The sequence below is a fragment of the Artemia sp. Qi Xiang Cuo genome, chromosome 17 (genome assembly GCF_049724085.1).
Source record: "Artemia sp. Qi Xiang Cuo chromosome 17, ASM4972408v1, whole genome shotgun sequence".
In the NCBI taxonomy this organism is placed as follows: Eukaryota; Metazoa; Arthropoda; class Branchiopoda; order Anostraca; family Artemiidae; genus Artemia; species Artemia sp. Qi Xiang Cuo.
The window spans coordinates 43,006,394-43,033,835 of record NC_142810.1 but is presented as its reverse complement, the minus strand read 5'-3'; the positions used below and the strand labels follow the sequence as shown (position 1 = coordinate 43,033,835).

Here is a 27,442-nt window from a genome sequence, read left to right as displayed (position 1 = left end):
CTCTTTTGATTCTTAAAAGTGAACAGGAACTTTCAATTGCCACTCACATGAGCCCTCTCTAAAGCATATACGAGCATCTTTTCCATAAGGCATAATGGAAAGTATTCGCAGAATCTTTAAATTATAACCCTTGCCCTGAGGACTCTGGGGGAGTTGTCATCCTCAAAAACCTAATTTCCAGAACTTAAAACTACGTTTAATTAAATGGCTGTCTCAAAATTTTGATTGGATGTGTTTGGGAAAAAGGTGGGCGTGAGAGGGGGGTTAGTTGCCCTCCAATCACTTTCGACTTAAACGAGAATCCCTTCCTGCCCCCGGGCCCTGAGGGGTTTTGTCGACGCCAGAGTTTTGTTACTTAACCTTTCAACTATTTTTAACAAAATGGTATTTTTAACCCTTGCATATAAAGCAGCTCTGGGCGGAAAGTAATAAAAAATATTGAAGCTATATAAGATTTATTCATTTATTTATGTTTGCACCGGTTATCTTTACGTTTGTAAGATAGTTAATTTTAATTTCTGTTCGTTCGGGGTTTTGTTTTTTCTTTAACAGTAATTTCTGGTCTTTTCTTTTAACAGAAGGTTGTGGGGGAGTGTCTCCTCAAAAACATATTTTCTATCTGGAAATCAACTACGCTGAACAAAATGGCTTTCTCAAAATTTTGATTGGATGTGTTTGGGGAAATAATGGGCGTCGGGGGGAGGGGGCTAGTTACACTCCAATCACTTTCGACTATTAAAAAGGGCACTATCCTTTTAATTTCCAATCGACCGAGCCTTTTTTGAATTTTCTATGGTAACGCCTTCTATAAAAAAAACCCTTTTATACCCCCAGGGCATAACTCAAAACCCGTGCCCTGAAAGTTGTGGGGGAGTACCCTCCTCAAAAATATATTTTCTATCTGAAAATCAACTACGCTGAACAAAATTTTGATTGGATGTGTTTGGGGAATGATCGGCGTGGGGGGAGGAGGGGTACTAGTTACACTCCAATCACTTTCGACAATTAAAAACGGCACTAGCCCTTTAATTTCCAATCGAATGAGCCTGTTTTGAAGTTTCTACGACAGCGCCTCCTATAAAAACCTTATATGCCCCCAGGTCATATCTTAAAACCCTTGCCCTGAAGGTTGTGGGGGAGTGTCCTCCTCAAAAACATATTTTCTATTTGGAAATCAACTACGCTGAACAAAATGGCTATCTCAAAATTTTGATTGGATGTGTTTGGGGTAATGGTGGGCGTCGGGGGGAGGGGGCTAGTTGCACTCCAATAACTTTCGACTATTAAAAAGGGCACTAGCCCTTTAATCTCCAATCGAATGAGCCTGTTTCGAAGTTTCTATGATAACACCTTCTATAAAAACCTTAGATGGCGTGTGGGGGGGGTTTTTGCCCTTCGATCAATTTTGACTCGTAAGAGCTGGACTAGAACTTCCAATTTCCAATCAAATGAGCCCTCTCTGAAGTTTATACGAGAATCCCTTCCTGCCCCCAGGCCCTGGGGGGTTTTGTCGACGCCAGAGTTTTGTTACTTAACCTTTCAACTATTTTTAACAAAATGGTATTTTTAACCCTTGCGTATAAAGTAGCTCTGGGAGGAAAATAATAAAAAATATTGAAGCTATGTAAGGTTTATTCATTTATTTATGTTTGCAATGGTTATCTATACGTTTGTAAGATAGTTAATTTTAATTTCTGTTTATTCGGGGTTTTGTTTATTCTTTAACAGTAATTTCTGGTCTTTTTGAGTTTTAACTATAATAGGAATTAATTTCTGCTGGTCCTGAGTTCAATATGGCTCTTTACTCTTCTTAGCAATTTTTATGTAATGTTTGTTTTTAAATTAATAATAATAAAACATTGAAGCTTTATGGCCTTTGCTATACACAGCTTAATTTACATGCCTCTGAAAAATCAAACCTGATTTTTTCACGCAACAATGAATGGATCTTGCTAGGTTATTCCATTTGCTAGGTTATTTCATTTTTTGATTCAGAAAGAACAGCATCATTTTGATTAGATAATTTTTCGGATTTTTTGTGCCACAATAATTTAGCATTTATCGCAAAGTATGTCTTTTAACCTTATTTTCAGTATGGCTGTAATTTTTAGCACTATTCTGTAGATTTACCCCGTATTCTTCCCATACAGAAATTTAACTTATTTAATGCATTTGGAGTGAGGACAGCGTGGTTTGCATAAAGAACAAAACTTTAGCGTAGACAGTAGGAGAGGGGGAGGGTAAGGTTGGAGACTCATCCAATACGGGGCGAAACTTCACTTATCTCCTCCGTTCCCGATTTAGGAGATTAGAGAGACTCTTTGGGCTATAGAATGTTGGACCGTTTGAGTTGTGGAAGTTGTACTCAAAAATACCTTATATTTTTAGTTATTCCAGGGTTGCTTTCATAGATTGTGGAATGGTGAGTCCCCTGGCCCATGATTTGGATGAGCCTCAACTCATAATATGCAATTTTGATTTATTGTTCCGTGTTACATGCATATATTATTGTATATATGTTATTCTGAGTAATACTTTTATCGAATTGCATTCCTATGTCAGCCTCGAAATAAAAACTGAAACCAGAGAGTAACTAGTGGTGGGTGGAAGCCTCCCCCCTCGTTTAAAGCAGTTATAACCAAGAGGCAAAACTCAGCCGTTTAATTTATTTTGTCTTTTGGAAATGTCTTTTTGTCAAAAGGCCCAAACATAATATTCTAAAGGACGAAGAACCGCTAGCTCTGACATTTTCGTTTATTCTTTATTCCCGTTACTTTCAGATGTAAAATTTAGAATATTATCGAATGGGTTTAGTCGTCCCCTCCCTGAATAATTCACATTTGGAAAACTCACCCCTGGAGTATTCCTCCCCCCTCCAAGAACATTTTCTTTTCCTGCAGATAGGTCCCCCACGTTAAGGTCCACCCAGCAGAAATTTCCCAGACGTGAAATATCCTCCCACAAACATATTCCCCTCAGATAATATCGGATATTCATTAAAATGCAAGCTGAAATTTATACTCAACTTTTTAGGTCAGAAGCAATGCTATAGTGTAAAACTGTTTCACACATTTATGATGATCATTAGGTGGTTCAACCAATCTAAGGTTGAAAATGGCTATTTCTTCATTTACTTAAAAACATTTTGGGGAGAATGGTATAGATGTAACGCTTACATCCTTGGAAGTCAAAACGATGTGAGTACTTAATTGATTCATAGAGTATCAGTCTCTTAATTAAGTGTCCACAAAGTTCTACAAAATTAGTTCACCTTTTTTTTTATTATAATAATTGGCAGAAACGAATTCATAGACAAGTGAGAATTGTTTTAAGGATTGGTTGTTAGACCGCGGTCGTCTTCAGGGAGTAGGGGCTATGTACTTCGAATGAATAGTGTTTTCACTACAAACAAGAGTATGGCTACTGCCCGCTCCCCTAATGGTAAAAGAATCATTCTCTTACTTAAATTAAATAAACAATCAATGCGAACAAACATACAATATATATTAATGTAAATGAATAAATAAATCTTAAAACGAGTGAAACTTAAATTGAATATGCAAATCAAGTTTGAATCGAATTAAAATAACTACAAACAAGAGTTTGGGTATCGCCTCACTGCAGAAGCCTAAAACCTACTGCCCCATTGGAGCTTTACGGTTTCTACGATACCGCTTTCTATAAAAACCTTATATGCTCCCAGGTCATATCTTAAAACCCTTGCCCTGAAGGTTGTGGAGGAGTGTCCTCCTCAAAAATATATTTTCTATTTGAAAATAAACTACGCTGAACTAAATGGTTTCCTCAAAAGTTTGGTTGGATGTGTTTGGGGAAATGATGGGCGTTGCGGGGAGGGGCTAGTTGCACTCCAATCATTTTCGACTATTAAAAAGGGCACTAGCCCTTTAATTTCCAATCGAATGAGCCTGTTTTGAAGTTTCTACGCCAACACTTTTTATAAAAACCTTATATGACCCCAGGGCTTAACTTAAAACCCTTACCCTGAGGGTTGTGGGGGATTGTCCTCCTCAAAAACATATTTCTATCTGAAAATAAACTACGCTTAACAAAATTTTTAGTGGAATTGCTGGGGGAAATGGTTGGCGTGGGGGGAGGAGGGGGACTAGTTACACTCCAATCAATTTTAATTATTAAAAACGGCACTAGCCATTTAATTTCCAATCGAATGAGCCTGTTTTGAAGTTTCTACGACAACGCCTTCTATGAAAACGTTATTTGCCCCAAGGGTATAACTTAAAACCCTTGCCCTGAGGGTTGTGGGGGAGTGTCCTCCTCAAAATATGTTTTCTATCTGGAAATCAACTACGCTGAACAAAATGATTATCTCAAAATTTTGATTGGATGTGTTTGTGGAAATTATGGGCGTTGGGGGGGGGGGCTAGTTGCACTCCAATCACTTTTAACTATTAAAAAGAGCACTAGCCCTTCAATTTCCAGTCGAATGAGCCTGTTTTGAAGTTTATACGAGAACGCCTTCTATAAAAACCTCATATGCCCCCAGGGCACAACTTAAAAGTTCCATAACTCCCCCACATTCCCTGAGGATTGTGGGGGAGTGTCCTCCTCAAAAATATATTTTCTATCTGGAAATCAACTACTCTGAACAAAATGGCTATCTTAAAATTTTGATTGAAATGCTTTTTGGGGAATGATGGGCGTGGGGGGGGGCTAGATGCCCTCCAATTACATTCGACTTCTAAACAAAGTATTAGGCCTTTAAGGTCAACGTGATTGAGCCTGTTTTGAATTTCTTCCGACGACTCTGTCTATAAAAAACCTTATCTGCCCCCAGGGCAGAAGTTATAACTAAAACCTTGATGGTTGCGGGGGTGTGTCCTTGCCACCAATATGTTTTAGATTTAGAAATCAACTACGCTGAACAAAATGGCTATCTGAAAACTTTGATTGGATGTGTTTGGGGAAATGATGGGCGTGGGGGGATGGGGGGCTAGTTATACTCCAATCACTTTCGACTATTAAAATGGGCACTAACTCTTGAATTTCCAATCGAAAGAACCTGTTTTGAAGTTTCTACGACAACACCTTCTATAAAAACCCTGTATACCCCCAGGGCATAACTTGAAACTCTTGCCCTGAGGGTTTTGGGGGAGTGTCCTCCTCAAAACATATTTTCTATTTGAAAATCAACTACGCTGAGCAAAACGGCTATCTCAAAATTTTGATTAGATGTGTTTGGGGGAATGATGGGAGTGGGGGGAAGTTGCCCGCCAATCATTTTCGACTATTAAAAAGGGCACTAGCCCTTTAATTTCCAATCGAATGAGCCTGTTTTGAAGTTTCTACAACAACGCCTTCTATAAAAACCTTATATGCCCCCAGGGCATAACTTAAAACCCTTGCCCTGAGGGTTTTGGGGGAGTGTCCTCCTCAAAAATATATTTTCTATCACGAAATCAACCACGCTGAGCAATATGGCTATCTGATAATTTTGATTGGATGTGTTTGGGGAAATGATGGGCGTGGGGGGGGGGGGATGAGCTAGTTACACTCCAACCACTTTCGACTATTAAAAAGGGCACTAGCTTTTTAATTTCCAATCGAATGAGCCTGTTTTGAAGTTTCTCCGACAACGCCTTCTATAAAAAACCTTATATGCCCCCAGGGCATAGCTTAAAACCCTTTTCCTGAGGGTTGTGGGGGAGTATCCTCCTCAAAAATAATTTTATATCTGGAAATCAACTACGCTGAATAAAATGGCTATCTCAAAATTTTGATTGGATGTGTTTGGCTGAATGATGGGCGTGGGGGGGCTAGTTGCCCTCTAATCATTTTCGACTATTAAAAAGGGCACTAGAACTCTCGATTTCCAATCGAATGAGCCTGTTTTGAAGTTTCTACGACAGCGCCTTCTATAAAAACCCTATATGCCCCCAGGGCATAACTTGCAAACCTTGCCCCGAGGGTTGTGGGGGAGTGACCTCCTCAAAAAGATATTTTCTATCTGGAAATCAACTACGCTGAACAAAATGGCTATCTCAAAATTTTGATTGGATGTGTTTTGGGGAATAATGTGCGTGGGAGGGGGCTAGTTGCCCTCTAATTACGTTTGACTATTAAGAATATAAGTTTTCTTTTGAATTTCTAAGCAAATGAGCCTTATTTGACAATTTTAAGACAACAACATCAATAGTAACTTTGAATGCCTCCGATGAATTGATTAATACTCTAGCTTTGAGGGTTGTGGGGGATTGTTCTTCTCCGAAATATACTTTCCATCTGTAAATCAACTAAGCTGAACAAAATTGTTATCTCAAAATATTGATTGGATGTGTTTGAGGAAATGATGGGCGTGGGGGGGGGGGGCTAGTTACACACCAATCACTTTCGACTATTAAAAAGGGCACTATCCCTTTAATTTCCAATCAATTGAGCCTGTTTTGAAGTTTATACGACAACGCCTTCTATAAAAACCTTATATGCCCCCAGGGCATAACTTAAAACCCTTGCCCTGAGGGTTTTGGGGGAGTGTCCTCCTCAAAAATATATTTTCTATCTGGAAATCAACTATGCTGAACAAAATGGCTATCTCAAAATTTTGATTGGATGTGTTTGGGGGAATTGTGGGCGTGGGGGGGGGGCTAGTTGCCCTCCAATCATTTTCGACTATTGAAAGGGGCACTAGAATTCTCGATTTTCAATTGAATGGGCCCGTTTTGAAGTTTCTAAGACAACGTCTTCTATAAAAACCCTAAATGCCCCCAGTGAATAACTTAAAAACCTTGCCCCGAGGGTTATGGGGGGGATTCCTCCTCAAAAATATATTTTATATATGAAAATCAAGTACGCTGAACAAAATATAAATTACCAAATTATTTTTGGATGTGTTTTGGGAAATGATGGGCGTGGGGGGGGGGGCGAGTTGCATTCCAACCACTTTCGAATATTAAAAAGGGCACAAGCTTGTTGAATGTTCAGTCAAATGAACCTTTATTGAAGTTTCTACGACAACACTTTCTATAGAAACCTTGTATGCCCCCGGGTCACAACTTAAAACCCCTGCCTCGAGGGTAATTTCATCCCCAAAAACATATTTTCTATCTGGAACTAAACTATACTGAACAAAATGGATGTCTCAAAATTTTGATTGGCTGTGTTTGGGGAAACGATGGCCGTGGGGGGGGGGGCTAGTTACAATCCTATCAGTTTCGATTATTAAAAAGGGCACTAGCCCTTTAATTTCCAATCGATTGTACCTGTTTTGAAGTTTCTACGACGCAGCCTTGGATAAATACCATATATGGCCCCAGGGCATAACTTAAAACCCTTGCCCTGGGGTTTTAGAGGGAGTGTCCTCCTCGAAAATATATTTTCTATCTGGAAATCAACTATGCTGAACAAAATGGCTATCTCAAAATTTTGATTGGATGTGTTTGGGGGAATTGTGGGCGGGGGGGGGGGGGCGAGTTGCCCTCCAATCATTTTTGAATATTAAAAATGGCACTAGAACTCTCGATTTCCAAAAGAATGATCCCCCTTTGAAGTTTCTACGACAACCTCTTCCATATGAAGTGCCTCTGGGGAAAAAAATAATAACAAATAATAAATAATAAAACATCGGAGCCGTATGGCCTTTGCTATAGGCAACGCTACAGCGTTGCCTCTGATATGTCAAACCTTTGTTTATTTTTGGGGTATCTATCAACAAAAAGAGAACAAAACTGAACGATTCTCACAACAAAAGGGTAAAAATCCAAAAAGTGAAGCAATGTTAATGAAGATTTGCATCCTCAAATTGACAGCGAAGTCATATCTGGAGAACTTAGACTTTAGTAATTTTTATGAGAAATAGGGTCAAAGATGTGTCTCTTATGGTTCTCTTTTTTTTACCTGGGATAATTTTATTGATCCAAAGGTCAAATAATCTAGACACGGTATGTTTGAATAAAAACTAAAATTCCTTGTACCCTTTGAACTAATTAAATGGATGAGACCATACCAAAGCACCATCTTTGCTCCAAGCCTTTTTTTTATTGAATAAACCCTGAGAAAAACTCTTGAGAGAACCAATCTGTTGGTTGTATATTGCATTAGGGGCGGATCCAGTTTTTTTAGGGGGAGGAGGGGGGGGCGCAAAATAGGTTGATCCGAAAAAACATTTTAGGGGGGGGGATAGGTTAATCCGATAAACTTGCGTTAGCAGCAAGTTTAATTAACGCAAACTTGAGTTAATTAAGTAAATTATACTACTTTGGTCTACGCTAGGGGGGGAGAGCACCCTCCCCCCCCCTGGATCCGCCACTGTACTGCATTGACCGTCACAAGGAGTTTGAAATGTGTTACTCTTTTTGTTTTACAAAGTTTCAATCAGAAGAGCCTTAGCTGTACAGTATTACCCATAAATTGTCAAAATAGGATTGTCAAGTCTTTATAAATTGTCAAATCTTGAGAGAACCAAGCTGTTAGTTATTATTGTCTGCTTTAAAGGTCGAAAGGGTGGAGAGGGGGGAGCTGTTACTATTATACATTAATAAAAAGGGGTGCTAGGAACAGGGACGTCCCGAGGCTCATTTATTGGGGGGCGACCTTCGTAAATTTTATCGAATCGCTACCTGATTTATGCCAAATTTTCCGCAGAAATCAAGAATTTTGCAAAATTTTGGCCTATTTTGCAAAATTTCTGCCAAAATTTTCACTATCGGCGATAATTTTACCGAATGCCAAAAATTTTAGGGGGTGGTGCGCCCCTCCCCGCCCCCCTTCAGGACGCCTCTGGCTAGGAACCTGATGACTTGAATCTCTAGTCTTATTTTTTTCCTAGGAGGAAGCATGTTTAACGAGTTTCTAATTTTTCAAAACTAAACACAGAGGCCCATTTTGAACAAAAATACAAGAAATTACTGGTAAATATATAGACTTGAGATAAAGAAACAAATGTTTTTAAAAATAATGGTTAATAATCATCATTTGATATACATTCATAGAAAGAGAAAAGGCTAAACAGAGAGGCCCATCTTGGAAAAAAAAAGAAACTACTGAAAAAAGAAATCAAATGAAACATTAAATCACTAGCCAAAACTAAGCAAAAGGAACAACAATTGTGTTTTGTGCGCTATTATAATTATATTCCAGCGCAATATCCCGTAAAGAATTTTCTGTTATTGCTCAGAGATTTTCTTTGAAAAATATCATAGACAGCGTTACCTAAGTAAAGAGCGATGTGAGCACAATGCATCTTTTCTTTCTTTTGGTTTTAGACCAGGGCACTTTGTATGGAAGAAGTCGTCTTAAAAGCTTCGAAAACGGCTCATTCGATTGGAAATTAAAAGGGCTAGTGCCCTTTTTAATAGTCAAAAGTGATTGGAGGACAATTAACCCCCCTACCACGCCCATCATTTCCCCGAGCAGATCCAATCAATATTTTTAGATAGCCGTTTTGTTCGACGTTGTTGAAAGCTCCGGAAAGTATGTATTTGAGAATGACTACCCCCCCCCCCCTAGAGCCCTCAGGGCAAGGATTGTAAGTTTTTTCCTGGGGGTATATAAGATTTATATAGGAACGGTGATCGTATAAACTTCGGAGAGGGATCATTGGATTGGTAATCAGAAGTTCTAGAGTCCTTTTTAAGATTCAGAGTGATCGGAGGATGGATGAACCCCTCCCCCTCATACCTCGTATTTTTCCGAAATGTATCTGATAGAAATTTTGAAATGGCCATTTGTTGTCGTACAAACTTCGAAAAAGGCTCGTTCGATTAAAAATTTAAAGGGCTAGTGCCCTTTTTATTAGTCAAAAGTTATTGGAGGCCCCCCCACGCCCATCAATTCCCAAAACACATCTAATCAAAATTTTGAGATAGCCATTTTGTTAAGCATAGTTGAAAGCTCTGGAAATTATATCTTTGACAACCCCCATACCTTCTCAAGACCAGAACATAATTTGCACTTTATTGAAAAAAATGGCCGTGGATTGTCAGTTTAGCATGCATATACTGGTACATATTCCTTAAAGTTTTAATTTTTTTATTTATTAAAGTTAAAAAAGCTAAAACATTTTAAATGTATTTTGTTTATTTAAATCATACTATAAACAACCGATTCAAACTCAAAACGAGCTAACATTAACATGAGTAGGGCCGACAACCCCCCTGCCTTCTCAAGACCAGAACAAAATTTGCACGTTACTGAAAACAAATACATCTAAAATGTTTTCACTTTGGTTTTACTTGTTTAAAATGTTTTTAATAGATATATTAAGGGAGAAGTCCCCCCCTTACAATCCAATTACAGCGCTAGTGTCTGGTGCCCTTTTTAAGAGTAACAAGAGATTGGAGGGCAAGCAGCTCTTCTCTCAAGCCCATTCATTTTCCAAATGCATCCGTCAAAATTTGGAGACAGCCATTTTTCTCAGCATAGTAGAACGGTCCAGCAACTATGTCTTTAGGGATATTAGGCATATCAATCCCCTACAATTATGCAGTTGGCCCATTATGCTTTAAAACTAAATTTTGCTTTATAATAAATCAAAAGATATTGTATTTATGGTTGCCAATAAGACACCTCATTTGTGTCAAGATTAAAAATTGTTGAAAAACTTTTTTCAAAATACAAATAGCAACCCATACTAAAGATTCTTATAGGAAAAAACTGAAAAGATATAAAATATTATTTTTTCCGTCAGTAAAATTTTTTCCGTCATGTCGGTAAAAAACGAACAGAAATTAATTTTTTTTTTTTCATAAAACAAGTTTTCCAATGAAAATTAAACAGCTCCATTAAGCCAAGAATGAGCAAAATAAAGTAAAGTAATCTTCCAAGCGTAAAACTACCATAAATCACTATCAATAAATAAATGAAACTCAAAACGAGCAAATAACAACATGAGTAGGGCTGGTGACCATGCCTTCTCAAGACCAGAACACAATTTGCGCTTTACTGAAAAAAAAAAAATAATAATAAATGACCGTGGATTCTTCTTCTGCTATTTCAGCAACACATGGGTTTTTCAGTCGAGACTATTCAGCCCTTTTCCATTTCAACTCACTCTGTGAGTTGAAATGGTTGCTCCTTATTTATCTTGAATCTGCTTAGATATCTTGCACTACATCTTTTGATCCTAGGAGTTGAAATATCAGAGGATATACATTGAATTCTGTGCTCTATGTACAGGTATGGTCTGCTAGACTCTTAGCTGATAGTGAGATTTTGTGGTGTTTGAAGCACTTATAAGTTTACATTGAAGGGTATACTACGCAGACGTCAGCATATTACTTTCAAATAGGCAACGGTCAATTGTTTCTTTTTCTATATTGCAATGTCTGCAAAGAGGGGCTGAGGGAATTGAGCCACTTGAATTAGGAAACTGACACGAAAACGCCTGAAAATTTAGCCCATTCGAGCCAAACCGAATCCTATAATAAATTTTAGAAAGGTCCTTATTGGGGAGTTATTAGTGGATTGTCAGTTTAATTGACATATACTTATATTTCTTCCTTAAGGTTTTAATACTTTTTTATTTATGAAAGTAAGAAAGGTGAAAACATTTCAGACGTATTTATTTCAGTATTCTGTTTTCATACTTTACCCTCCCCCCCCCCTAATGTACAAATATATAGCCCAAATTGCATATTCTCAATGTATTATTTCCACCTGTAACTTGTTTTTCCAGTTTTTGTTTCGTAACAGTTGATTCAACTTACAAATACGCGGATTGAAGCAGCTGAGACGCCTTGGGAGATAGATGAGATATATATAATTTGGGTATATATTTGCACATTGGGGGGGGGGCTTTGGGATTAATTATAGCGGGACTGCGTGCAAAATGTGTTAATTATGATTATTCTACATATTATAAAGTAAGAATCATTAACCTAACTTCACTTCTTGAGTTTGTTCTGAATAATGAACAAGTTCTTTTTATTCACCTTGTAGTTTATTGATGTTGTAAAATAGCGTAATTTAGTTGTGGACGAGGCCAAAATTATGGAAGCTGTTTTTATTAAAGGATTCTTGAAATCTGCTCTAGTCAAAGAGACTAGACATATTCATAGTCAAAGAGACATTACATTTCACAGTAATGTAAGCCACCGTTTACCTTCTGAGCGGCCTCTAAAATTAGAAGTTTAGTTTTTAAATAGCTAAATCTTCTCTCATTTCATTGAAAACATTTAGAAAGAATTTTTTAGGTATAATTCTAGACTAGAATAGTGTTATTTAGTATACCATAGAATATCTAGAGAGTTCCGCACCGCGGAAGGTCCTTCTCCGACAAAGTCTGTTCAATGCTTCCTATTTGCTCCATCCTATGATATCCCACTTTCCGTTGAGCATTTTCTTACAATCATTTCTCTCCTCTTTTGACGACGGCTTGCTTTCCCTTTCAATATACTGTCCTTTCCAACTTTATGTGTTCTTACTTACGCTAGTTTGTAATTCTAGTGTGAATCTAGCCTTTGAGAGCTCTTCAACAACCCTTGATGCTAAGCAGCTGTGAAAGCTCCTCCTTCACTCTACTCTGATCAGGACTTAATTGTTGCCCCCTCTTTTCCTTCTGACTTAATTTAATTATCGATTCTTCAACTCCTTATCTGTTCTTTCATTTGCGCTAGCTTGTAATTCTAGTGTGAATCCGCCCTTCCAGAGCTCTATATTTTGACTTTTTAATTTTTCAGCTTAAATCCGCATAAAGAAGAACGATTTATTCTACCCCTTCTGCCACTTTCAATTTTTATGGCATCTGTTACTGTTGTTCAATGGGAGGAATGGCTTATCAAAAATAGATCAAAGGCGGCCAGATTGTAAGTCCATTTACCTACACAGTTTCTAAGATTTTTTTTGTATATGCATATATATATATATATATATATATATATATATATATATATATATATATATATATATATATATATATATATATATATATTTTTCTTCCAAGTCTAAAAGGCATCGATATCTTAAATTTTTACCAATTTTACCGAAATTTTACCATTTTTACCAAATTTTACCAATGAGAATTTTAGCAAAGCTATTTATTTCCTCAGCATTTCTGGTGTTATTTTGGTTAGAGAGTCTCTATTAGTCAAAAATTTTAGTTCTAACATTAATTTTCAAGGGGGGGGGGGTATTATTTTGGATAATGAAGGAACATGTTAATTTTATGACTTGGGTATTCATGTCAAATTCTTGTGGAAACATAACAAGTTGCCAAGACCTCAAATTGGCGTATCCGGAACATCTTGAAAATGACATGGGAGATCCACTTGAAATTTTGTGTGTAATATTTATTGGAGTGGGGGGGGGTGTATAACTCAAATTTTAAGTTACCACGAGTGGCTGAGAAGGCCTAAACATATTTTGTTTCAAATCTGCCTAAAAGTTTTTTGCACTTTGAGTTCATGTAATCTATTCACGGGGAAGCAGCGATACGAACCAAAAGACACTATATGTGCCCGGGTTACCAAAATAAGGTGTCGTCAACATCTCAGGAAAGACTTGGGGAATGGAGTTGAAGGTTCCAGAAGATCTTGAAGGGTAAAATTGACCTCAAATTTTGATTGGGGGGAGGGGATGAACTAAATGAAAATCACTATGCGTATCAAGTCTACCAATGTATATGTGAAAATCCAGGTTATCATGTGTATCTACAATATCTTGGGTAAGGGTTGGGAGTATTGTTGACACATACAGGTAGTGTAGTGTAAGGGGGGGTGGAGTTGTAAAAACTTTGTTCATCTGATTTTTTAAAACTTTTTTTCACTACAACCTCCAAAAGGAATTAAAATATATTCACTAAATAAAAAGATAGCATGTGTTGCTAGGTTATCAAAATAACGGATCCGCAATATCTTGGGAATGGCTTGGGGCATCAAGTTGAAACTTCTTAGAGAGTGTTAGGAGGCAATTAGGCCTCAAATTTTTACCCGGAGCACAGACAGAGGGGGGAGACTGTTTTTCAGATTCATCTAAATGTTTTTACACTATTAGCTCACTGTGACTCAGTGGACAGTATGTGTTGCCATATAATCAAGACGCAATATGTGCAATATCCTGGGAACGGCCATAGGGATCAAGCTGAAACTTTCAGGGATTGTAAGGGATGGATCTTGAATTTTGAGTTGGAGGAGGAGAAGTGTCTAAAGATTCTGTTCTTAAATCTGTTTAAGAATATAGGCGTTTAGTGCTCATGTGTGACTACAGTATATTCCTGATGAAATAATGAGGTAATTTGAAAGACAGCACATGCGCCTGGGCTACAAAAATGGTGTGTCAGCATTATCTGATGAGCGGTTTGGGTGATTGAGTTGAAACTTTTATGGGTGTTTGGGACGCCTAGTGGATCTTGCATTTTGACTTGGGGGAGGAGTCAGAAGTAAATCAAAAGAGACTGCATCGAGGTTATCGAAATGGCATTTGTCTAAATTCTCGGGAATGAGTTGTGGAGATTTAGCAGAAACTGTCCGAGTGTTGGGGGAGCAGCGGTAAAGGGACTTCATATTTTATGTTCAGAGGTAGGATATGATTGGTCGACAAATCTGTGTCTAAAGCCCACTTAAAATTTTTTGCACTGTAAACCCAAGCGGAATTTTGAATCTATTTATTGTGAAGTAGTGAGGTAAACCGAAAGACAGTATATCTGCTCATGCTACAAAATACTGTATAACCCTCTCCCTAGATCTTACCCAGCCCCCTAGTTTATTTTTTAAACAAAGAACTTCTTTTTATAGGTTTTTTTTTTATTGAAAATACCCTGTTGGGGTATCTTCATTAAAAAGTGAAAGGAATAAAGCAAAATAGCTCCCCCATATCTTGATAATTTTGCATTTCTTATTTAATTATATATCATTCGTTGCAACACCTTGTAAGTGCAACTACTTGCGTGTTTTGCCTTCTTTCCCCTGCATTTCCGTTAGTTTATGCCACTGAGAGACCTTAATAAGGACAATAAATTTTCGAAGACAAATGTGTTTTTATCGATTGTTAGTGCTAGAATTTGAATCTTTTTACGTTGATCTCTTTTATATTTTAGGCAACTTAGACACCGTAGTTAAACTTTCAGGGCCAAGGAGCTTCAAGGAACGGAGCAAATTTTCAAACAAATATTGTTGTATTGATTCATGACACCCTTTCTATTTTTAATACAGTAACACAGAATTATTTTTCATAAATGACTTTGAAAACAAAACATATTTACAACAAAATATTCGGAGATTCTTTTAATAGAATGGTATATTAAGATCCGCGTATATTCAAATGTCCACGGAGTGGGAGTCAAGAAGGACTGAAGGGTGGGAGTCAAATGTCCACGGTGTGGGAGTCAATATGTCCACGGAGTGGGAGTCAAGACGGACCAAAATTATGCTGATTATCAATCTATATGAATAAAATCCCCCCTCCCCTTCTTTCGAAATTTATAAGTAAAATATTATGCCAACATTGTTGCACACAACCAAATTTGATCATTTTGACTGAACGTTCTAATTTTTTTCAAAATTTAAATTACAATCAAATACTTTTAGAAAAATGAAAAGACGTTACAAACATTGCTAATATTAACCAGTAATAAAACTATGTCAATTAAAATTCGAAAAGAAATGAAAAAAAAATTGGATTTTTTTTTCAAAGTAAGAGCCATATTAAAACCAAAGACGAGTAGAAATACAGTCATATAATAATTCAAACTTTAAACGAAAACACAACTACTGTGAATGAATAAATGAAACCCATAACGAATGGGCAAGGCCCATTTCTGAAAAGCGGCACCGCCTCCCTAAACCTTCTAAAGTGAGACCGTCATTTGGGCTCGATTGAAACAAAATACACATTTGAGGTATACAGATTGTTTCAAATAAGTTGAGGTACAACAGAAAAGCTCGCCTTTATAATGCAATTAAATAAAAAAAACAAGTTTTTTTAACTGAAAGTAAGGAACGACGTTAAAACTTAAAACGAACAGAAATTATTCCGTATATGAAGGGGGCTGTCCCCTCCTCAACGCCTCGCTCTTTACGCTAAAGTTTTTTTATTGTTTAAAAAAATAGAGTTGTGAGAAAGTCAAACTTTAGCGTAAGGAGCGAGGCGTTGAGGAGGGGACAGCCCCCTTCATATACGGAATAATTTCTGTTCGTTTTAAGTTTTAACGTCGTTCCTTACTTTCAGTTAAAAAACTTGTTTTTTTTATTTAATTATTGAACATTTTTGAATTAATGAGGTTTTGATTTTGGCTCACCGTACATGAATAATTTAAAAAAAATTTGCATATTATATTTGGTTAAATGGCTTTCTCAAAACTTGTTTAATTTTATTTACGAACGTTTTTATTAGTAATAAATATACGTAACTTAGAATTAACTTACGTAACGAACTTCTATATTCATAAATTTTTAACACGTATACTAGGGGGTTCGCCCCTAGTCAATACCCTGCTCTTTAAACTATAGTTCGAATTTTTTTTCCAGTTCTTTAAAAATGACCTCTTAATCACAATCAGTTGATCAGTTGAAAAACTTGTTTTTTTTATTTAATTCCTGATCTTTTTCTTTAATAATGCTGGGAAATCCGGCGCCCCCTTCATAGCAATGTCCCTTCCCCCATGAAAACTTCCTTCATGGAAAGATCCTTCCATATAGCCCCCGACCCTCTCCTTCCCCCACCTACCAGAAAAAATCTCCTCTGAAAAAGTCTGTATACTTCCCAATAACCAATACTATATGTTAACATTGAGTAAAGTTCATAACTTTCAGCCCTCCCTCTGGGGACTTTGGGGGATTAAGTCATCCTAAAAGACATTTTTATCATATTTTCGACCATGCTGAACAAAATAGCTATCTCAAAATTTTGATCGGGTGACTTTGGGAAAAAATGAGCGTGGGAGGGGGCCTAGTTGCCCTCCATTTTTTTTAGTCACTTAAAAAGGGCACTAAAGATTTTAATTTCCATTCCAATGAGCCCGCCCACGATATTATCGGACCACTGGGTCGATACTAACACCCCTGGGAAAAAAAAAAACAAAAAAAAAAAAAAACAAATAAAAACGCATCCGTGATATTTATTATGGCAAAAAATTGAAAATTCCACATTTTTTTAGATAGGAGCTTTAAACCTCTACAGTAGGGTTCTCTGATACGCTGAATATGATGGTGTGATTTTCATTAAGGTTCTATAACTTTTAGGGGGCCTTTCCCCCTTTTTTCGAAAATCAACCACATTTTCTCAGGCGCGTAACTTTTGATGGGTAAAATTAAACTTCATGAAACTTATATTTTTGAAATCAGAATTAAAATCTGATTCTTTTGATGTATCTATTGGTATCAAAATCCCGTTTTTTAGAGATTCGGTTACCATTGAGCCGGGTCGCTCCTTACTTACAGTTCGTTACCACGAACTGTTTGATTGCACTTCCCCATTTTTTGTATTTGGGTCCTCTTTGGAGAATTTTTCCCGAGTGTGATAAACGTAAACTTCGATCTATTTTCTTTAACTACGCTAAATTTCTGCTGCGTCTCCCACTTTGGACCAGAAATCCTTTTCTTATTAGGAATTATAATATAGCAGACCCAACTTCAGCCATCCTTAATCAGATCTCAAAGTTCAATAATGATGTTAAACGCCATCCGTGGTTTGAAATCCTCCGCCAGAAGAACTCAGTGTGTTTTTCTTTCGCTTTCTTTTCGTCTCTTTTGTTTGATTAAATAAAAAAAAACAAGTTTTTTAAACTGAAAGTAAGGAGCGACATTAAAACTTAAAACGAACAGAAATTATTCCGTATATGAAAGGGGCTGTCCCCTCCTCAACGCCTCGCTCTTTACGCTAAAGTTTGACCCTGTCTCACAACTTCATTTTTTAAACAATAAAAAACTTTAGCGTAAAGAGCAAGGCGTTGAGGAGGGGACAGCCCTTTTCATATAAGGAATAATTTCTGTTCGTTTTAAGTTTTAATGTTGCTCCTTACTTTCAGTTTAAAAACTTGTTTTTTTTTATTTAATTTCTGATCGTTTTTTAGTTAATGCAGCTTTTATTTGCATAAAAATTTTACTTTTCTTTTGCTAAATGGATGTCTTTACAAATTAACTTACGTAACTAACTTCTATATTCGTATATTTTTCTTCTGGCAAAAAATACAAAGTTGCAGATTTTTGCAGATATGAGCTTGAAACCTATGTAATAGGGTTTTCTGATACGCTGAATCTGACGGTGTGATTTTCATTAAAATTCTTTCACTTGTAGGGGACGTTTCCCCCTCTTTAAAAAATCGAGTAAATTTTCTCAGGCTCGTAGCCTTTGATGAGTAATACTAAACTTAATAAAATTTATATATTTAGGATCAGCATTATAAACACATTCTTTTGATACATTTATTGACATCAAAATTTCGTTTTTAAAAGTTTCGAGTACTATTGAGCCGTATCGCTTGTTTTTTTATTGTTTTTTTTATTACGTATATGTTATTACTTATATGAAGGGGTCCTCCCCTTAGTCAATACCACGCTCTTTACGTTAAAAGTTAAAAAAAATTTTGATTCAGAAACCCCTTAATAAAAAAGGCCTTTTAATTATATTATATATAAATTTTTAAATCACTAAAAAAAAACTTTAGCTTAAAGAGCGTGTTTTTGACTTGGGGGAGAACCCCCTCACATACGTTATAATTTCTGTTCGTTTTAAGTTCTAATATTCCTTCTTACATTTCAGTTGAAAAAACTTGTTTTTTTTTTTATTTAATTTCTGATCGTTTTTTAAATAATGCTTGGAAATCCGGCGCCCCCTTCATAGAAATGTCCCTTACCCCCACGAAACATCCTCCCCGCAAATATTCTCCAGAGTAACCCCCTCCTCTAGCCCCCCCCCCTCCAGAAAAAATCCTTCCTGAAAATGGTTGTATACTTCCCAATAACCAATAAATAATGCTGGCAAGTCCGGCGCCCCCTTCATGGCAATTTCCCTTCCCCCATGAAAACTTCTATCATGAACAGATCCTCCAACATAACCACCGACCCACCCATCCCACCCACTACCCCAAAAAAAAACACCCGAAAACTTCATTATACTTACCAAAAACCCAAACTATATGTTAAAAATTGGTAAACTTCATAACTTTTAGCCCTCCCTCTGGGAACTTCGGGGGATTAAGTCATCCTAAAAGACATATTTATCATATTTTCGACAATGCTGAACAAAATGGCTATCTCAAAATTTCGATTTGGCGACTTTAGGAAAAAAATAAGTGTGGAAGGGGGCCTAGTAGCCCTACATTTTTTTGGTCACGTTAAATGATACCTCTAAATTTTAATTTCAGTTCCAATAAGCCCTTTCACGATATTATAGGACCACTGGGTCAATGCGATCACCCCTGGAAAAAAAAAAAAAAAAAAACAAACAAATAAACACGCATCCGTGATCTTTCTTCTGGCAAAAAATGGAAAATTCCACATTTTTGTAGATAGGAGCTTGAAACCTCTACCTTATGGTTCTCTGATACGCTGAATATGATGGTATGATTTTCATTAAGGTTCTATAAATTTTAGGGGGTCTTTCCACCTTTTTTGAAAATCAGCCAAATTTTCTCAGGCGCGTAACTTTTGATGGGTAGTACTAAACTTGATGAAAGTTATATATTTGAAATCAGCATTGAAATCTGATTCTTTTGATATATCTATTGGTATCAATAACCCGTTTTCTAGAGTTTCGGTTACCATTGAGCCGGGTCGCTCCTTACTTACAGTTCGTTACCACGAACTGTTTGATTTTGACGGGTAATAAAATATGATTGTTATTGTTATTATATTAAACAGTTTCTTATAATTATAACATTGGAAAATCCAAAACTAATCTCGGAGTTAATGTTATTATGTTCTAATGAATAAATCCATTTTTATTATTTCTTTACTGCAATTTTGATTATTATGACGATGTTCTTCTTTTCTTTGTCAAAGTTTTGGCAAATCAAAATCAAACTGTTTAAAATACGTAATGTGCTCAGAAAAGTGCAAATGACACTCTTCGGGCTTAGAAGCTTTGAGATAGGAGGGGGGAGTAGCACCTCCCCCCTCTATATTCTTATACCTCTTATATTCTTAGATCGTGATCTTTATTGCGATTTATTTTTGTAGTATGCTTGATTTTATCCCAAATGCAAACACACTGCTTGAAAAACAAATTGTTTTTTACAAAGGGGGCATGACAGTCTGGCCTTTGGATGACACAGAGGGGTGGTAGCACTACTTTTCTTTGTTGTAATGTTGTTTTAATTCTAATTGTACTATTCATTTTAATTACTGTTTGTTTTATGATTCATCTATTCACTTTTTGGAGGATCTGTTATCTTTTGTTCGATGTGATTATTTACTTTAATCTCTGTCTGTTTGGGGTTTTGTTTATTCATTCATAGTAATTTCTGCTCTTTTAGTTTAAATGTTTGATGAACGTGTTTCAGCTCAAGCTGGATATTAATTTGACACTTTTTTTGAAAAACTTCTTTTTTGGAAAAGTTTTACTTAATTAATTTTCTTTAAAAAAAAACTATTTTAAACGTCATACGTGAGTCAGCTGAGAATTTAGGGAAATGTAGGTGTTTTCAGATAGATTCATTACTTCTGAGGAAAACAGAATACCGTCAAGGAAATAAGGTGAAAGATTATCTGTTAAATTTCTTTAAAACATACGTGTTTTTAGGGACTTGAAGGGAGTAGTTTAAGGAATAACAAGAACATAAATAACAGCATACATTTTGTATATGCAGGCTAAATTAGGGACAATTTACTGTTGTCTTCCATTTTAGGCGGAACAATTAATGATCATCAATGACAACTGCTTCTAAAACACTCCCTCACATTCTATAGCTGACACCTAGTTTTTATTTCATTCTTGGATACGACAGGAATAGATGACAGTAATAGATTCTATTTCTTGTTTCATTTGAATTTGAACTAATTAAAGCTTTTTTTACAGCACTTCAGAGCCTTTAACTCGCATATGTTGTATAATTATATTTAATGTATGTTGAAATTAAGCCTATACAGATTTGACACTATAGGTTTTCAATTTTTCTATACTTAAAAAAATGACCCCGGGAAAATTTTTAAAACGTTTATTGTTTGCTCGTGTGAAAAATTCCCGTTAATCCTTTGGGTATGGAAACCTCTTTATCTTGTATTCGTTGTGTTTAATAGTGTTCATGTTTAACGCGCTTAAAGTCAGTAAACTCATGGTCTTTTTAATTCTCTAATTCATATGGTTTTAATTTTTCGTTTTACCACTTTTTTTTCAGCTTGATTATCTGGTTTTGTACAACTTGTTTCCTTTCTGATTCTATGCTAATTATTAAAAAGGCACGTTTTGATGGTCGTGGACGAATAGATGTCACTCTAAGGCTTGCAGAATCCCTTGATGAAGATAGAAGAATCCAAGGAAGGACACCAAGTATACTATTCTTAGGAGAATGTTATGGCTACCCCCTGGCAAGGTAAGGACAAAATATTTAATTTAGAATAAAAAAAAATAAAAATATACCACCTGAGGCTAGGCAAGCACGCAGGAATTTTTGGGGGAAAAGGGCAATAAATACAGAATAATTTCAGGAGGGGGCAAAAATAATGAAAAAAAAATATTGTCTGATTATTCGAAACATCCGGATTTACGTGGCCCCGTAAATGAGCCCTGAGCTCTCCTTCCTTGCATATTTTCCAGTATAAGGCGTTTAATATCGGAGTACTTTGACAAATTGGATAAGCCGACTGCAGCACAGCGTGATCACAAGAACCTGAAAATTTTGGCACAAAGCCATCCAAATGCATTTGCCTCGATTCACAGCTATTTTAAAATAACAATCACCGCACTGCTTAGGTATGCGAGAAGAAACTTTTTTGTCGTGAGATTTTAGAAAAATTGATAAAAAGGGAAACTATGGTGCTTTAAACTAAGTTTTAAGAGATAATAGTGCCACTCATTGTGCTGCATTATCCGTACAGAACTATAAAAATATTAATGAAGCTTAATTGGATCCAATCCGAAATGTTCTGAAAACATGTTGACTATTTTGTTTTACATTTTTGAAACGACACTTTAAAAACAAAACTATAAGATCACTTCTGGGTAAAGCTAAATTATATGAGTTGTTATCGCTCTCTCTCTTTCCCTTTCTCTTCTCTTTTTCTCTCTTCTCTTTTTCTTGTCTTTTTCTTCTCTTTTTTTCTCTCTTCTCTTTTTCTTCATCTTCTTGGAAACATAGGGTTTTGGATATTAGCCTATTTAGACCTTTTTTTTTCACAAAATGTAGCATTATCACTGATGTAATCCATGGGGTTCATACTTCTTCAGTCATACATCTTCAGCCGTAGTGCTAAAGATGTGCTAAAGTTCTAAAGATGTGCTAAAGTGCCAAAGTTCACGAAGTTTTGTGGGGGGAGGTATTTTTAAAATCTAGGTTCTGCAAACATCTATTTGATTTTTTTCAATAAAAATAGCAAAAAAGGGTATTTTTCAATGTAATTACCAAAACCGGTATTTTTTGAATTCTAGGTGGAAGGCAAAAATTCTTGGGAGGTGGAGGTTAAGTCTCTACGGCCTCTCCCTGTGTCTGTGCTAACGCATGAAAGAAAATACGTATTCATAGCTATCCTATCAACCCTGGTGCTTTTTTTTAATCCCAATCTAGCTAATTAATTTGTTATTTGGGGGGGGGACCTCCTTGAAGGACTTCTCCCAGTTACGTTTTGATATCTTTGCCAGGATATGTTGGGGCGATATTTATAGACATTTCTTTGTCTGGACCTTTGAATGTGGGAAAGTCAACTTCATCTCTCCTCGGGAGAGTTCGCCGAGTTACGTTTTATTATATTTTTCTTGGTGACTAGTCTATGTGCCAGTAATCTAAAACGATTATTAAACTGATAATCCAAAATAATAATCTCTTATTTTGTTCTCTTTAAATCGATAGACTTCAACTCTTTCACAGCTCTATATCGCATATAAAAGACAGGCTTTAGTGTTCTCCTAATATTACGAAACCCGGTTTACTTTATCCAGTAACATGGTTGTTAAAGTCTTTTGTGCCATTTCTACGCGTTTTAGGGTTTTCTACGCGTTTTTCTACGCGTAGGGTCATTTCTACGCGTTTTAGGGTCTCTGAGACTTTTCATACTTTCAGGCCAAATTTTGTCGCCAATATTTTATCTTTTCAATATAATTACCTTAAATAATATACTTAACTGGTTACACATGACTTTCGTAACATACCTGCTTTATATACCTCTCTCCGCTAGCTTGGACCTTTGGTCGCTATGGTCATCAGGACGAGCCCTTGCCTCCTGCCAATGGAGGACTCTAGGCTCAGTTCCATCTTGAATGGGGCCTCGTTAACAGTTCATTAACATATTCGTACTATATATATATATATTTGCGTATAATGGACTTTCGGGTTGAATTGTCGGGGCAAAAATTTTTTTATTCGTAGGTTAGAATCACTATTCAAGCTAATTTTTATGATTGTGTTTTGTCACCTTCAATTGTTTGTATTATCTTGGGCATTTCCGCTGCTTTGACATTATGATATTATTTCGGGGAATGCGGTCATTGTTAAGATGGTACTACCCATAGAAAGGGAAATTTATTCAAAGTCTTAATAACTTCATTACTTTCAATTTTCCAGATATTTCCGAGATATGTAAATAAAATTTGCACCAAATACCATCTAACTATGATAATGCCCAGAATGCCTTCAGCCAGCCTTTAAAAGTATATCAGATCCTTAAAATTTAGGCTTTCTGTGTTTAGGCCCTTCTGTATTTCCATAGTAAGAATCACTTCAAAGGTGACATTTTTCGTTTTAAACGGCACCAAAAGACACTTTTTGGTCGAAAAGCAACATTCTGTTCAAATCGGTTCGGAAACCCTGGACAATAATGGACAAATCTACAGGCTGCTGTAAAAGAATTCAGATATAAGGGCTTTTCCACTTACCAACCAGATTGTAAATCCATAATCTAGTCTGTAAGTAGGCAATTACCAATTCACTGTCAATCTATATTTGTCATAATCTTGTTGCACATACAATCGGGATCGCGTGTTCGTAATCTAGATTGTAGATTTATTCTACAGTTTGCAGGTCGAAAACAGTTTTATAAACTGGTTTTTTCGACCTTTTTATTTCACTGATAATTCTGATTGTTGTTTCAACCATCTGGTTTGTCAGTGCCAAAGGCTCGTGCTCTGTCATATCACAGGTAAACAGGGTCTTAGTTTTCTCGTTAGCTTATCAAACAGTTCGTGGTAACGAACTGTAAGTAAGGAGCGACCCGGCTCAATGGTAACCGAAACTCTAGAAAACGGGTTTTTGATACCAATAGATACATAAGAAGAATCAAATTTTACTGCTAAATTCAAATATATTATTTTCATTAAATTTAGTCTGACCCATCAAAAGTTACATGTCTATGAAAACTTGGCCGATTTTCGAAAAAAGGGGGAAAGACCCCCTAAAAGCTATAGATCCTTATTCAAAATCCCACCATCATATTCAGCGTATCATAGAACCCTACAGTAGAGGTTTCAAGCTCCTATCTACACAAACGTGGAATTTTGTATTTTTTTGCCAGAAGAAAGATCACGGATGCGTGTTTATTTTATTTATTTTTTATTTAATATTTTTTTTCCCAGGGGTGATCGTATCGACCCAGTGGTCCTAGAATATCGTAAAAGGGCTCATTTGAACGAAAATTAAAAGTTCTAGTGCCCTTTTTAATTGACGAAAAAAATGGTGGGCAACTAGGCCCCCTCCCACGCTCATTTTTTCCCAAAGTCACCTAATCAAAATTTTGAGATAGCCATTTTGTTCAGCATGGTTGAAAATATGATAACTATGTCCTTTAGGATGACTTAGTCCCCCGAAGTTCCCGGGGGGAGGGCTGAAAGTTGTGAACTTTACCCAATGGTAACATATAGTGTTGGTTATTAGGAAGTATACAGATTTTTTCTGGGGATATTTTCTGTGGTAGTAGAGGGGTGGGTGGGTCGAGGTTATGTGGGAAGATCTTTCCATGAAGGAAGTTTTCATGGGGGAAGGGACATTGCTATGAAGACGGCTCCGGATTTCCCAGCATTATTTAAAAAAAAGATCAGAAATTAAATATAAAAAAAAACAAGTTTTCCAACTGAAAATAAGGAGTAACATCAAAGCTCAAAACGAACAGAAAATATTACGTGTATCATTGGGTTCACCCCCTAGTCAATATCTCGCTCTTTAAGCCAAAGGTTTTTTAGTACTTTCATAAGAGCTATTTATTCTAAATAACGGCCTTTGTGATTAAGGGGTCATTTTTAAAGAGTTAGAACAAAATTCAAACTTTAGCTTAAATAGAGAGATATTGACAAGGGGGCTAGCCCCCTTATATGCGTATTAAAAATATATGAATATAGAAGTTCGTTACGTAAGTTAATTCGTAAGTTACGTATATTTATTTATAATAAAAACGTTCGTAAATAAAATTAAACAAGTTTCGAGAAAGCCATTTAAGCAAATAAAAGTAAAATTAATATGCAAATTTGTTTTTATTATTTATGTACGGTGAGCCAAAATCAAAACCTGCATTAATTCAAAACGTTCAAAAATTAAATAAAAAAAAACAAGTTTTTTTAACTGAAAGTAAGGAACGACATTGAAACTTAAAACGAACAGAAATCATTCCGTATATGAAAGGGGCTGTCCCCTCCTCACATGGGCGCCCATATGGGGGGGCAGGGGGTTGGGCTCCTGCCCCCCCCTGGATGAATGATGCTGCCTTATTTTTATATTTTTGTTCTGAGATTTCTATTATATAGCATTAAAAGTGCCAATTAGATGAGATTTGCTCCCCCCCTGGAATTCAGCTTATGGGCGCCCATGCCTCCTCAACGCCTAGCTCTTTGTGCTAAAGTTTGACTTTCTCACAACTCTTATTTTTTTCAAACAATAAAAAACTTTAGCGTTTTTAGTACTTTTTGTCAGAAGAAAGATCACGGATGCGTCTTTATTTGTTTGTTTGTTTTTATTTTCCCAGGGGTGATCGTATCGATCAAGTAGTCCTAGAATATCGTAAGAGGGCTCACTTGAACGGAAATTAAAAGTTCTAGTGCCCTTTTTAAGTGACCAAAAAATTGGAGGGCAACTTGGCCCCCTCCCACGCATATTTTTTTCCCGAAGTCACCCAATCAAAATTTTGAGATAGCCATTTTGTTCAGCATAGTCGAAAATCTAATAAATATGTCTTTGAGGATGACTTAATCCCCCACAGTTCCCCGGGGGAAGGGCTGGAAGTTATGAACTTTGCCCATTGTTTACATATAGTGAGCCAAAATCAAAGCTGCATTAATTCAAAAATGTTCAGAAATTAAATAAAAAAACAAGTTTTATTAACTGAAAGTAAGGAGCGGCATAAGAATCTATCACATAACTTTGTTTTTTAAAACAATAAAAAACTTTAGCGTAAAGAGCGAGGTATTGGGAAGGGGACTGCCCCTTTCATATTTCTGTTCGTTTTAAGTTTTAATGTCGCTCCTTACTTTCAGTTAAAAAAACTTGTTTTTTTTATTTAATGTCAAATCAAGATCGTTAAAGAGGCGAGTTTAACTAAGAACGGTACGCGCAGATTTGGTAGGCTGTGAAGGGCTATACATTCTTTTTGCATGTTTGTTTATTTACGAGTAATGAAGCAGTGCTTCAATAATTCCACGGTTAAAAATTCCATTTTTTTCTCGCAATATTTTTGGGCCCGAAACTGAATGAGGCGTCGAAAAATCTCTGGGAGATGGAGGTATACCATGCTTTAATAAACACAATTTAGAAACATATTTTTTGCTAAATAGTTCTGGAGATCAGCCTAAACCAAGTAAGCATCTGATAACTCCCTTCAGTCTATCATTTTTTGTTTTAAAAATATATTTTTTGTTAAATAATTGTGGAGTTTCGTCAAAATGGGGTTCTAAGATGTAAAGTTGGATGGCACATAGATCGACATTGCCCCCAGGTGCTGGAAAGCCTAGGCATGCTTCCGCACGATTTTATTACAGATGTGTCTATTTTCCAAAGATTGTTAACCAAATCTCAGTTTGGGTTAGTAAAGTAATCGCTAAGATGACCAGTCATAAAGATCCGTTAATCCATAAACCCTGCTAACTGTAGGAGTATTTGCAAAGTTTATTAATCATTTTTGCTTAACAACGGGTTAAAGCATTCTGTTCCATATTCTGTGGACAACCTTGAATATAAGTTCATATATAAGTTTATTAATCCACATTCATAAACAAATAAATGAATTAAACAACATTTTCACGCTGGAGAAAACCTACGAAGGTTTGTGATCGCGCGAAACTCCACGTAACTACTTACCTATTAACTCAGCTATTTACATAAACCTCAACTATTTGATTAAAACTATTATAAATAAACCAAAAATAGATAAACTATATCCTATATATATATATATATATATATATA

General features: G+C 36.2%; 1 long non-coding RNA gene across 1 annotated transcript; it reads left to right on the top strand.

Annotated features, from left to right (window-relative positions):
• The first annotated feature begins 1,995 nt into the window (after nt 1-1,995).
• LOC148942227 (uncharacterized) lies at nt 1,996-23,639 on the top strand. Its single transcript, XR_016143157.1, has 4 exons — nt 1,996-2,068; nt 12,651-12,776; nt 21,242-21,436; nt 23,621-23,639. It is a non-coding gene; the product is annotated as an uncharacterized LOC148942227 (long non-coding RNA).
• The last annotated feature ends 3,803 nt before the right edge of the window (nt 23,640-27,442 follow it).